Raw genomic sequence first — 10788 nt, forward strand, 5'->3', positions numbered from 1 at the left:
GGGCTTTACTGCCTTGATTTTCCAATCTGGGTACTACTGCTAATTAAAGTGATGAGTTAATTATGTTATTAATAAATGGATTGACAGTGTCAATGATGGTGTGAAGTACCTTCAGGGGGCAGGGATCAAAAGGAGATCCTGACTCGCAAGAAAGGATAGCTTGGCGGGATTTTTCCATATTAATCATTTGAAACGTATGCAAATAGTGTGCGTTGTTCTGGGATTCTGATGCTTGATCTATGTTGGGAGGAGGTATCTCCTGAAAGTCAATGTGTATGCTTTGTATTTTCTGTTATAAAAAAAGTCAGCTATTTGGTTACAGAGGGTCTGTGAGGGGGGGAATATCTTGTTCGAGTGATTTAGTGTGCATGAAGTATTTCACAATTTAAAAAATATTTTTTGGGTCCGAGTCAACTGACGCGACTAATTCAGTGTAGTATACTTTCTTTTCTAGTCTAATTTGATGGTGATAGGCTTTCAAGGCCTGTTTGAATTGGGAAAAGTTTTTCTGATTTATAATTTCTTCCGCATCTGCGTTCAAGCGGTCTGCATTGGAAGTGTAGATCCATCAGTTTTTGAGTGTTCCATGGAGATGAGATTTTGGTGCTGGGGTTTTTCCTTTTTAAATTGACTGGGGAGGCCAGAGCATTGCCGAGTAGGGAGATCCAGGAGTTAAAATGTTGAGTCTCTGATAGGAACTCCTGATAAATTGGATCTAAGGTCCAGTGCTTTATTATTGAGGTCAAGACTGGCTATCATTTTACTACATTTCCGGACAGTTTTAGGGGTGCCACAGGTACGACCCAGTGTAGTGTTGGTATACTTGCATTTTATCTCAAATGGATGAACTAATGATCTGTACAAGACATAGGTACTGGGGCATTCATTTTTAGAGAACCATGATTAGAGCGGATGACATCGAGGGTATGTCTAGCATTGTGTGTGGGAGAGCATCCCAACTGCTCTAGTCCCAGGGTTTCAAGGGTATCTTAAGAAATCTTTGGCTCCTGGTGCATTCTAGGTGTATATTAAAATCCCCAAGAAGGGTGAAATTGGAATACCTGAGAGTTAAAGGGCCTAAGGAGTTGCCTAGTGTAATCTACAAATTCGGTGCTAGGGCCCGGTGGGCAATAGACCAGGCCCCCCCACCTCCCCCAGGGAAAGAGATGGACCCATCGACATGAAGGCAGAAACACACATTTTCTGCCCCTTTCAGATCTGTGATCTCGAAATTGAGCATTGGAGCATATTGCGGTATCCCCGAGGAAGAGCCTGACCCATATCTGGACTGCACCACTCCCTAAGCCAAGTTTCTGTAGCAAAAAGGATGTCGAGATCCCAATCTAGGGTCAGATCATCAATGTTTTTGGCATGCTGACATAGGGATCAAGCGTTTATTAGTCCCCCTGGGAGTGATTTGGAGGGCCTTGCAACTTTCTTAGCCTGTTCTGGTTGGGAGTTGGGTATAAGTTTGTAGGAGTAGTTTGTATAACCTGGACTCAGTGTGTCCAGCTTTGAGTAAGTGCCTGATTAGAGTGGGTAGTGATTATCAGTTAGCAGTGGGTGTTTTGAGATCTGTACTCTCAATCTCAAGAATTTATAGAAGTTTTTTAACCAGTCAGGCCAGTATACTGGTTGGCCCTCTATTTTAAATTTGCGGTTGCGCCATGTTGATGCCATGTTGGAGTTACGCATTTTGATTTTTGAGAGGTTTTCTATTTTTAAGAGCGCTTTTTTAGTGTTGTGTATAATATATCTGGAGTGAGGGAGTTAAGGGGTGTGCATTGTCAGGAAGGAAGTTATGGGTATATCTTTTAGGAGTGATTTTTCCACTGCTACCCAGACTGGCTGATAGTTATTTCCCTCATAAAACCAGTTAGTACCTTTCTTAAAGAGATAGGCTGTTTGGTAATTTCTGAAATTAGGGAGGCCTGAACCTCCTCTGCTTTGGACAGTCTGAGTTTTTGAGAGAGATTTTAGGTTTCTTTCCTTGCCAGAGAAATGTATTAAAGATGGTGTCAATCTAATTTAAGAAGTCTTCAGATAGGATAATTGGGACCATACAAATTAGGTAGTTAACCAAGGGAGTAATCCTCATGTTTAATGTTTCAGCCCTCCCCCACCATGAAAGAAATGTTGGTGACAATCCCTTGAGAAGCTTGTCAAGTTTTTTTAAGTAGGGAGACTTTTTTGACATATAGGCTAGTGATGAGGTGATTTGAAAATCCTTTTCCTAGGTATTAAATGCAGCCTAGCTGCCATGCCAAACTAGGGTTACCTAGTATGTCTTTATTTCCACAGTTATTTAGAGGCTTATCTTTGGATTTGTCGTTGTTGAGTGTATAGCCGGAAATTACAGAGAATTCTTGGATTGATGACAGAGCGGCTATTGCAGAGGGGGCCTTCTCGGAGACAACTAAAACATTGTCTGCTTAGGCAGCAATTTTGATTGTAGTGTTTCCAAATGAAATTCCAGGCATGTTTTGCTCCTCTCACAGATGGTGATAGAACAGTTCTAATGCTAATAGAAAAAGAGGGGGCAGCTTTGTCTATTCTCTTGTTTCAAAGAGAGAGTAGAGGAGATAGTGCCACCCACTCTAACCTTAGCGACTGGTTTGTGATAGAGGGCCATGATCATGCGTATCAAGGGTTCTCCAAGGTTACATTTCTCCAGAGTTAGTTTTAGGTATCTACTTTATCAAATGCTTTGTCTGTTTCTATTGTAATCGCTACAGTGGGTGACTTTGTTATTTTTGCTTTCTCTAGAATATAGCACAGAATTCTTATGTTATCACTGGATAGTCTATTCTTCAAGAATCCCGCTTGGGAAAGGTGAATGAGTTTAGATATATATCTGTGTAGCCTATTAGATAATATCATAGCATATATTTTACAATACAAAGTGATTAAGGAGATTGGCCTGTAGTTTGTTTGGAGCAGGGTGTGTTTGCCCTCCTTTGGGAATACTGCTATTATAGCCTCTGCTAGTGTACATTTAACTTGACCTGACAAGGCAAAATGAGTGTTGAGCCTTAAAAGGGGAGGGATAATAGATCTAGTGATGTGATCTGTGTGGAGTCAACCTTAGTTTACTGAAGAAGGATGATATCCCCATTCAGTTTGTATAGATAGATGATTTTCCTTTTTTTGAGCGTGTGGTTGTTTCCTTTTACATCCAGAGAGATTATTTTAATGTTTTGTGGAGTGTATGCCATCAGAGTCTTTGCGTTCATGTGGACCCATGCCTGAATTTCCTGCAGTTAATAATGTATTGAAGACTGTATAGATCAGACCAATTTGTGGAGTCTGGTTGGAGGGTCAGTGTAGTATTGCAACATAGGTATCATCTTTCTTAACAAAGTGTCCAGGATACCCATACATGAGACACAGTTGGGACCAGAGTGGGATGTGGGATGTTTAGAAAACAGCACTCACACTAGCAGAGCAGAACCATCTCATATATGTGTTGACAAACAATGTGTATAAAATAAAATCAGAAAAGAGGATGAAGATGAAAATAATAACAAAAGTCCCACCCCTTAAGGTCCCCCTTCCCCCCAGTATAAGACAGGAACGGCAATAGGAGGAAGAACCGCTCCTCCAGGGAAACAGAACATCAACCCAATAGATTTGTACTAATGTGCATTTTCTCATTGAGGGGAACATTTGTTAAGGTGTGGTAAATAGCTGTAAACAAGGCATCATTATAATCAAACTTTAAACACACTATAGTCGTTCTTAGGTCATATTGTACTATATACTTCTGGTCTCCTGAGGCGTATTCTGAACATAAAAGCCCGTTAATTAATGTTATTGTCAATTCGAAGTATGCAATGTGAAATACATTGCAATAGTGTAGTTCAAACCTCGAGTATTGAAAAAACTCAATATTATTTTATGCATTTTTAGATCCAAGTAGGAAGCTAAACATGGCGTCTCATACCATACTCGTTATTGACTGCCCGATCAGAGTATGTGAGCTGGAATTAACACAAAATATGCAACTTGAAAATATACTGAGCAGTCATAACCTTTATGGTTCTATTTTGAGTCAGAGCTACAGGTGTGCAATGTCACATCTTGGAGCATGTCTCTAGATTCGGAGCAGCGATTTCAGATTGAGGGTTGATGTCTGTATCTTGAATCTGAAGTTTTAATTGACAAAGTGTGCATGGTCGCTTGATCTTTTTCATCCAATAACTTCTTGAGATCATTGAAGATGTGTGGAGTACATTGTATTACTACTTGATATTTTTCAGGACCTGCGAAGGAGAACTGACAGTTCATCGCTTTCAATCTGGGCGTAGTGCTAGAAAGCCTTTTCTCGATTTAACAGTCGCTTTAGAAAAGTCTTGTGATATGAAGATCTTTTTGTCTTTCCTTTGTACGTGGTTCTTTCCTCATGAATGAGAGAATAAGCTCAACATGTTAATATCACAAGAGTTTATATACAATTGGATGTGGGTATCTTTGGTTAGGAATCCTCTTTGTTGGAATTCTGTGACCCTGTCAAACTTCAGGCTTTTATCAAAAATTATGTCTGTATTTTGTGTGAACCATTTCTCAAAAAAGAGAATGCAGGAGCATGCGGAGTCCTCGTCTCTTTCCGGAATTCCAGAGATACGGAGATTTTCCCATATACTTCTGTCCTCCAGGTCAGTGAGATCTTTGGAGAGTAAGTGGGTAGTATAGTTGAGGAGGAGGTGTTCCGCGTTTTGGTGTCCAAGTCTTCCAGGCTCATAATTCTGCTTTGGGGCTCTGCGATTCTGCTGTTAGTTTTCCCAATGTCCTGACGAATAGCAGAGATCTTGTTTTGCATTACGTCGTTATTCTCATTGGTAGATTTGGCTAGGTCATGGACGTGCTAGTTTTTTAAGAGTCATCTCCATAGTGGCATTAATGTTGTGTTTATTTTTAACTGGTGAGTCTGGATTTGGGGGGGGGGGGGTGGGGGCTCAGCTTTGATTCTTTTCAGGTTTGCCCTATTATCCTTTTCCGCCATGATTGTGGGTTTTGTATGTTTCTGCCGAGCAGCATTGTTTACTCCTAGATTGTTGTGTGAGTTGCGTTTGTGAGTCTGCAGTGTTTTCACTTTGTTAGGAGTTTCATACAGTGTAGTGGCTTCATTGTTTTTCTTCTGTACTTGCTGGTCTGTGTTGTGATGGTGGGCCTGGGCAGATCGAATCTAATCTACCCACGCTTGGCACATACTTAAGGGTGTTGGAGTGATTTGCTTGTCGGGGGCAGGTGTTGTATTGTGTAGATAGGATTGTTCATATGAGAAGCAGCCACTCTGTCACTTTAAAAATATTGTTCACAGTTTTGAGGGAGGTACCTGAAGTACTCTGCCTATTCAGTGATAACAATTAGTATATAGTGACATCAGGTAACATTCAATGGCACCAATCAACGGAACTAGAGGGCTCCTACCCACTGTTGGCTGTATCAGCAATATGTTGGACATCGGGCCCACCTTTAAGCGTAAACGCCAATTCAATAATATGCTATTAGTCACTACATGTAACCACCGCAAATCGCCAAAGAGGCGAAAGTGATTTAATCTGTGTTTTCTGATAAGCTACTTTATTAGCTGACATTGTTTACCTTCATGCAGTTATAGTGATGTACAGTCCTGATTCCATACTCCGATCCTGACCTTTGGTATGCTTCGCTCCCTGTGCGTTTATGGAGAATGTTGCAGTAGTGGCTTCCTGATGTCACATAGCAACAGGGTTATCGGTCTTCTGTAGTTGTACAGTTCATCATCCAGAACCTGGCTATGGTAGTTACATATCATTAGGCTCATTTTGATGACCTTGTTGTGCAGTGTATTACTTCTTCACTGTAGTTCACTGTGGTTTTTCAGAGTAGTTCAGTTTTTCACTGTAGTTTGAGAACTCCCTCAATAGACCAATTGGTGTATATTGCAGCATCAGAGAAATCTGTTTGCTGCTTGTTCACTCTCACATTTTGCCCTCTAATAAATGGTTACGTGCCTAGTCTGCCATATTGAGATCGGGTGCCACTGCTTGTGTGTACCAAATAGTGTTACCAGGGATCACATATTCTGTAGGGTCGGCGGTGCTAACAGTACTGGTATGGTATCTGTTGAGTAACGATTCATCAAAATGTGGGGTGACCTCAGTGACACTTGTAAAATTGATCGCGTATTGTTTAAGGAGCCGCCATTTTGGCAACAGGTGATATCAGGTGAGCACAAGTGCAAACACAGCAATGAACACAGTGTCGGGTGGACACAAACACAAATGGTGTTCATAAGAAATAGGCACTTGTGACGCCGAATTGGGCGGAGTCAGGCGTTTAAGGCAGCATTAGCACATGCAATGCTGAGTCAGGCTGAATCGGGTGTTAAGTTAGTATTAGCGCGTCCACATCTGTACTGCACTGATATCAGCAACAGTGCTTGCAGTATTGCGCTGACACAGTCCGATGTCAGATGCAAAGGAACAGATGCTAGATGTAGGGTGCAATTATTATTGTGCTGCGGAGTGTATGTTGGAGTGCCACATGATTGTTGAGCCGTCTGGGGTCAAGTATCTGTTACCAATGCAACCTCGCGTGGAGGGATCTTCTGTGTGATCATATGTATTTTAGGGCAATGTCTGGTGGTGGCCAGGAGTTAAAAGTAGAGTAAATGTGAGTCGGGATTGCAACGTTTGGTTGATTAGTTGCACACTGGTTAGGGAGCCTCCATTTTGAATTCAGGTGAGCACTGCGGCACTTTGTTGGCAATTACATTTAATCTGCCATTTGTGGCATGTTCGGCAGGATAGCAAAACACACAAGATGATGGACGGAATGTTGCACAATGGCAAAACATTCACCCCCAGTCACAGATCTGGGTTTAATCCATCGTTATTTTGCTCACCAAGCCACCCCAGTTCAGACATGGCCATATGCAAATCAGTCTTGACCCTGTGCCTCATGGGAAAAGTCCAGCCCGAACTGCCAAGCCATGTCTTCCCTGGACCGGAATCAAGCATCCTAGGACCGGTTTCTGACTATCAGCCGTTATCAGCCAGGATAGCTTGACTCCAGTGGCGTAGTGAGTACGGGACCCACGTCTGGGCATACCATTCCCACATAGGGTGAACAGCAAAACACACAAGATGATGGACGGAATGTTGCACAATGGCAAAACATTCACCCCCAGTCACAGATCTGGGTTTAATCCATCGTTATTTTGCTTACCAAGCCACCCCAGTTCAGACATGGCCATATGCAAATCAGTCTTGACCCTGTGCCTCATGGGAACAGTCCAGCCCGAAACTGCCAAGCCATGTCTTCCCTGGACCGGAATCAAGCATCCTAGGACCGGTTTCTGACTATCAGCCGTCATCAGCCAGGATAGCTTGACTCCAGTGGGGTAGTGAGCACAGGACCCACGTCTGGGCATACCCTTCCCACATAGGGTGAACAGCAAAACACACAAGTTCGGGCTCGACTGTTCCCATGAGGCACAGGGTCAAGACTGATTTGCATATGGCCATGTCTGAACTGGGGTGGCGTGGTGAGCAAAATAACGATGGATTAAACCCAGATCTGTGACTGGGGGTGAATGTTTTGCCAATGTGCAACATTCCGTCCATCATCTTGTGTGTTTTGCTGTTCACCCTATGTGGGAAGGGAATGCCCAGACGTGGGTCCCGTGCTCACTACGCCACTGGAGTCAAGCTATCCTGGCTGAAGAGGGGTGAAACCCCGAAACCGGCCCTAGGATGCTTGATTCCAGTCCAGGGAAGACATGGCTTGGCAGTTCGGGCTGGACTGTTCCCATGAGGCACAGGGTCAAGACTGATTTGCATATGGCCATGTCTGAACTGGGGTGGCGTGGTGAGCAAAATAACGATGGATTAAACCCAGATCTGTGACTAGGGGTGAATGTTTTGCCAATGTGCAACATTCCGTCCATCATCTTGTGTGTTTTGATGTTCGGCAGGATACCTTTTCCACCTCTATGTGGGTGTTGGACACAATACGGTATTCAACATCATAGCCGTTCAGAGCACGGACTCTGATGCAGCCGACAACTAAGGGATAGCAGATAATTGCTACCATATCAGCAGTCATTTGTTTACATCGATTTTTTTACATCTAAGGTCAGTTAGGATTGTAAAACAGATATACGACATCCACCATCGGGCACTTTTGCTTTGGATGTAATACACACTGAACAGGAAGTATATCAATCCACTATCGGGGACGGTCTTTTTTCAATGGAACACTGGGTTGTAACACACGTACCAGTTTTTCTCACAGAAGACGAGCCGCAAAAGGAAGTGAGGATCACTCCTGTTGCTATTCCATTCCAGGGCCAGTATGTGTATCAGTCTTTTCACAGTAATTGGACCGCAACAGGCAGTGAGGATAGGAACGGTTCCGCTTCAGGGGACCATTGTGTAACTACAGCGTACTAGTGTTACCAACCAATGAGTGCATGTTTGGCGCGCATTCCGCCAATTTCACTAAGCATAAAACGGGACCCCTAACGGAGGCTCAGTGTTCCACGGAGCCGCGATGAGGTAGTATCCAGGCGAGGAGGTAACCTTGATGACATGAGTACGGCATAGCCGCATACGAGCAGAGAAACGCTGCAGAGACAGGATGGTAGAATTTAAAACCAATGGCGGTTTTTCTTTTTTTTCTATTTTTTCAGTGTCTGGCTACAGGTGCTCCTTCCCTCTCGTCTTGCAGGATTATGGGGCATTCAATGGGCTAATTAGAAGTACTTAAATAGCCTACTGAACACGTTTTTTTGACATACAACGTGGACATGCAAACTACGCGGTCCCTTATTATAGAGTGTGTGGTTTATGTTCATTGTTTGTTTGGGTCTTGTACTGTTTCAGTTCGCCGGCATAACACAGCACAAGTTACTACACGTAATGGATAGGAATAAGAGAAAAATATATCACAAAAAATATCACTTTTCCTTACAGGTCACCACCACAAATGGTGCAGGATGTATGTGTTATGTATTTTAATTATGTTTTTGTTTTTCTAGAGCCATAACAGCATACTACCTATTGGGGTATAGTATACAGTGCATGCAGATTGTTATATGCACCACATAATATTGATTTTATAATAATACATGTCTTTTTCTTGAAATTTTGAGTGTAGAAGGGATCTTTCTAGGTCCTGATGAGAAGCCAGGGGAGGGCTTCGAAACATGTCGACACAGGAAGTACTGCCCATTAAAACCTAGTACCTCCATCTCATTCCCCATTTTTAACAATATCAGCTCAAAGGAACATCAAAGTTTATTTTTCCGCAAAGCCAGGTATTTTTTTAACCATACACTACTTTCACTCACTTCTGACCCTTCCACTCACACGTCTACACCACACATAGTATTGTTACAAAATCAGTGCTCCCGTGTAGTCGTAGGGCGCAGCACGCCCCATCCCGCAGCGGGATGGGAAGACCCCGATTATGAAGTATGCCACCAAGGGTCATTTTGGTGGGTGAGGGGTATTTTAACAAAGCTGTGTGCTTTCCATCATAGTAGGAGACACACTAGGTCTGGAGGAACATTACTTTTCTTTTCCATAACGGTGGATCCCTTTGTTTGATACCTATCCAAAGCAGTAGCCAGGGTGAAACAAGGTAAGTCTTTTTCAGCCAAAGTTAGAAATCCTGAAGTTGTTTTTTGCTGGAAACAGGAGCTGGCGGTGACTCAGGTTCACTTGGATCCAGATAGAAGGTGTCAAAATCGTTGAAGTAGCTAGATGCTGTTCGAACTATCTTTGTTAGCTCACCAGGTTTTGTTGAACTGGCAGATGACTCGTTTTGAGACAGATTCACATAGATGTCGGTATTAGGCCGAATTGAGATGTGTTTCATTTGTGCTTTGTTGTTCAATTTCAATAGGCACGAGTTCCATTCCATTATTGGCAACTCTCTTACTTTGTAGAGTAGAATCTTCAAAGGTTATCAGTCGTTCTGTCTGAACCTCCTATATGGTAGCGAGAGGAGATCTGCGGCTACCCAGGAGTCCACACGGCCTGCTATTCAGTATCGGCCACATAGTGTGGTTTGATCAGATCAATAGAGACAAATCTCTTTTTTTGATTCCGGCAAAAGGCGGAAGAAGTACTGTTCTTGTTCCTTCGACCGGTACAGGCGTTTTGTTAGATGGCTCAAATTCTTTCTTGTCCAAAATCTTTTCTCTGACCAGATCCCCAACTTTTGGGACCCAGGCAGGTCTTGCCATTACTGATTTTACTTTCCCAGTGGCGGTGCGTTTTACTTGGACGTTGCTTTGTAGTGCCCAGAATTCATTGAGTTCCTGTAAAACATCCAAACGATTATAGATGTCAAATGTTTTTTTATCCGACACTGTGCTGCCACAATCAAGGTTGGGTACCCACATTCTCTTCCCAAGTAGGACCTCATATGGAGTGTAGCCTCCTAGAGAACTTCTTGGCATGTTATTAAGTGTCCTCTGGACCCCATATAGGTGATCGACCCAACTACCACTGAGCCTAATATCCTTTCTGTTAAGGATTGCTTTAAGTCCAGTTATTTCCTCTATTGTATTTCCTTTGGGATGATACAGAGATGAGTACCGCAATGCAACACCCAAACTTCCCATGGCTTCCTTATAAGCCCGGGCGCTAAACGTGGGGCCACGGTCAGAATGTAATGTGCCCATTGCGTATGTCCCTAAAATTACTCACAAATACTTTATAACAGTTTGGGCGTCAGCCGAGCGCTGAGGCCAAACCCACAGGAATCTAGAGCATGAATCTACTGCCACCAAGA

This window comes from Triturus cristatus, chromosome 5_1 (genome assembly GCF_964204655.1).
Source record: "Triturus cristatus chromosome 5_1, aTriCri1.1, whole genome shotgun sequence".
In the NCBI taxonomy this organism is placed as follows: domain Eukaryota; kingdom Metazoa; phylum Chordata; class Amphibia; order Caudata; family Salamandridae; genus Triturus; species Triturus cristatus.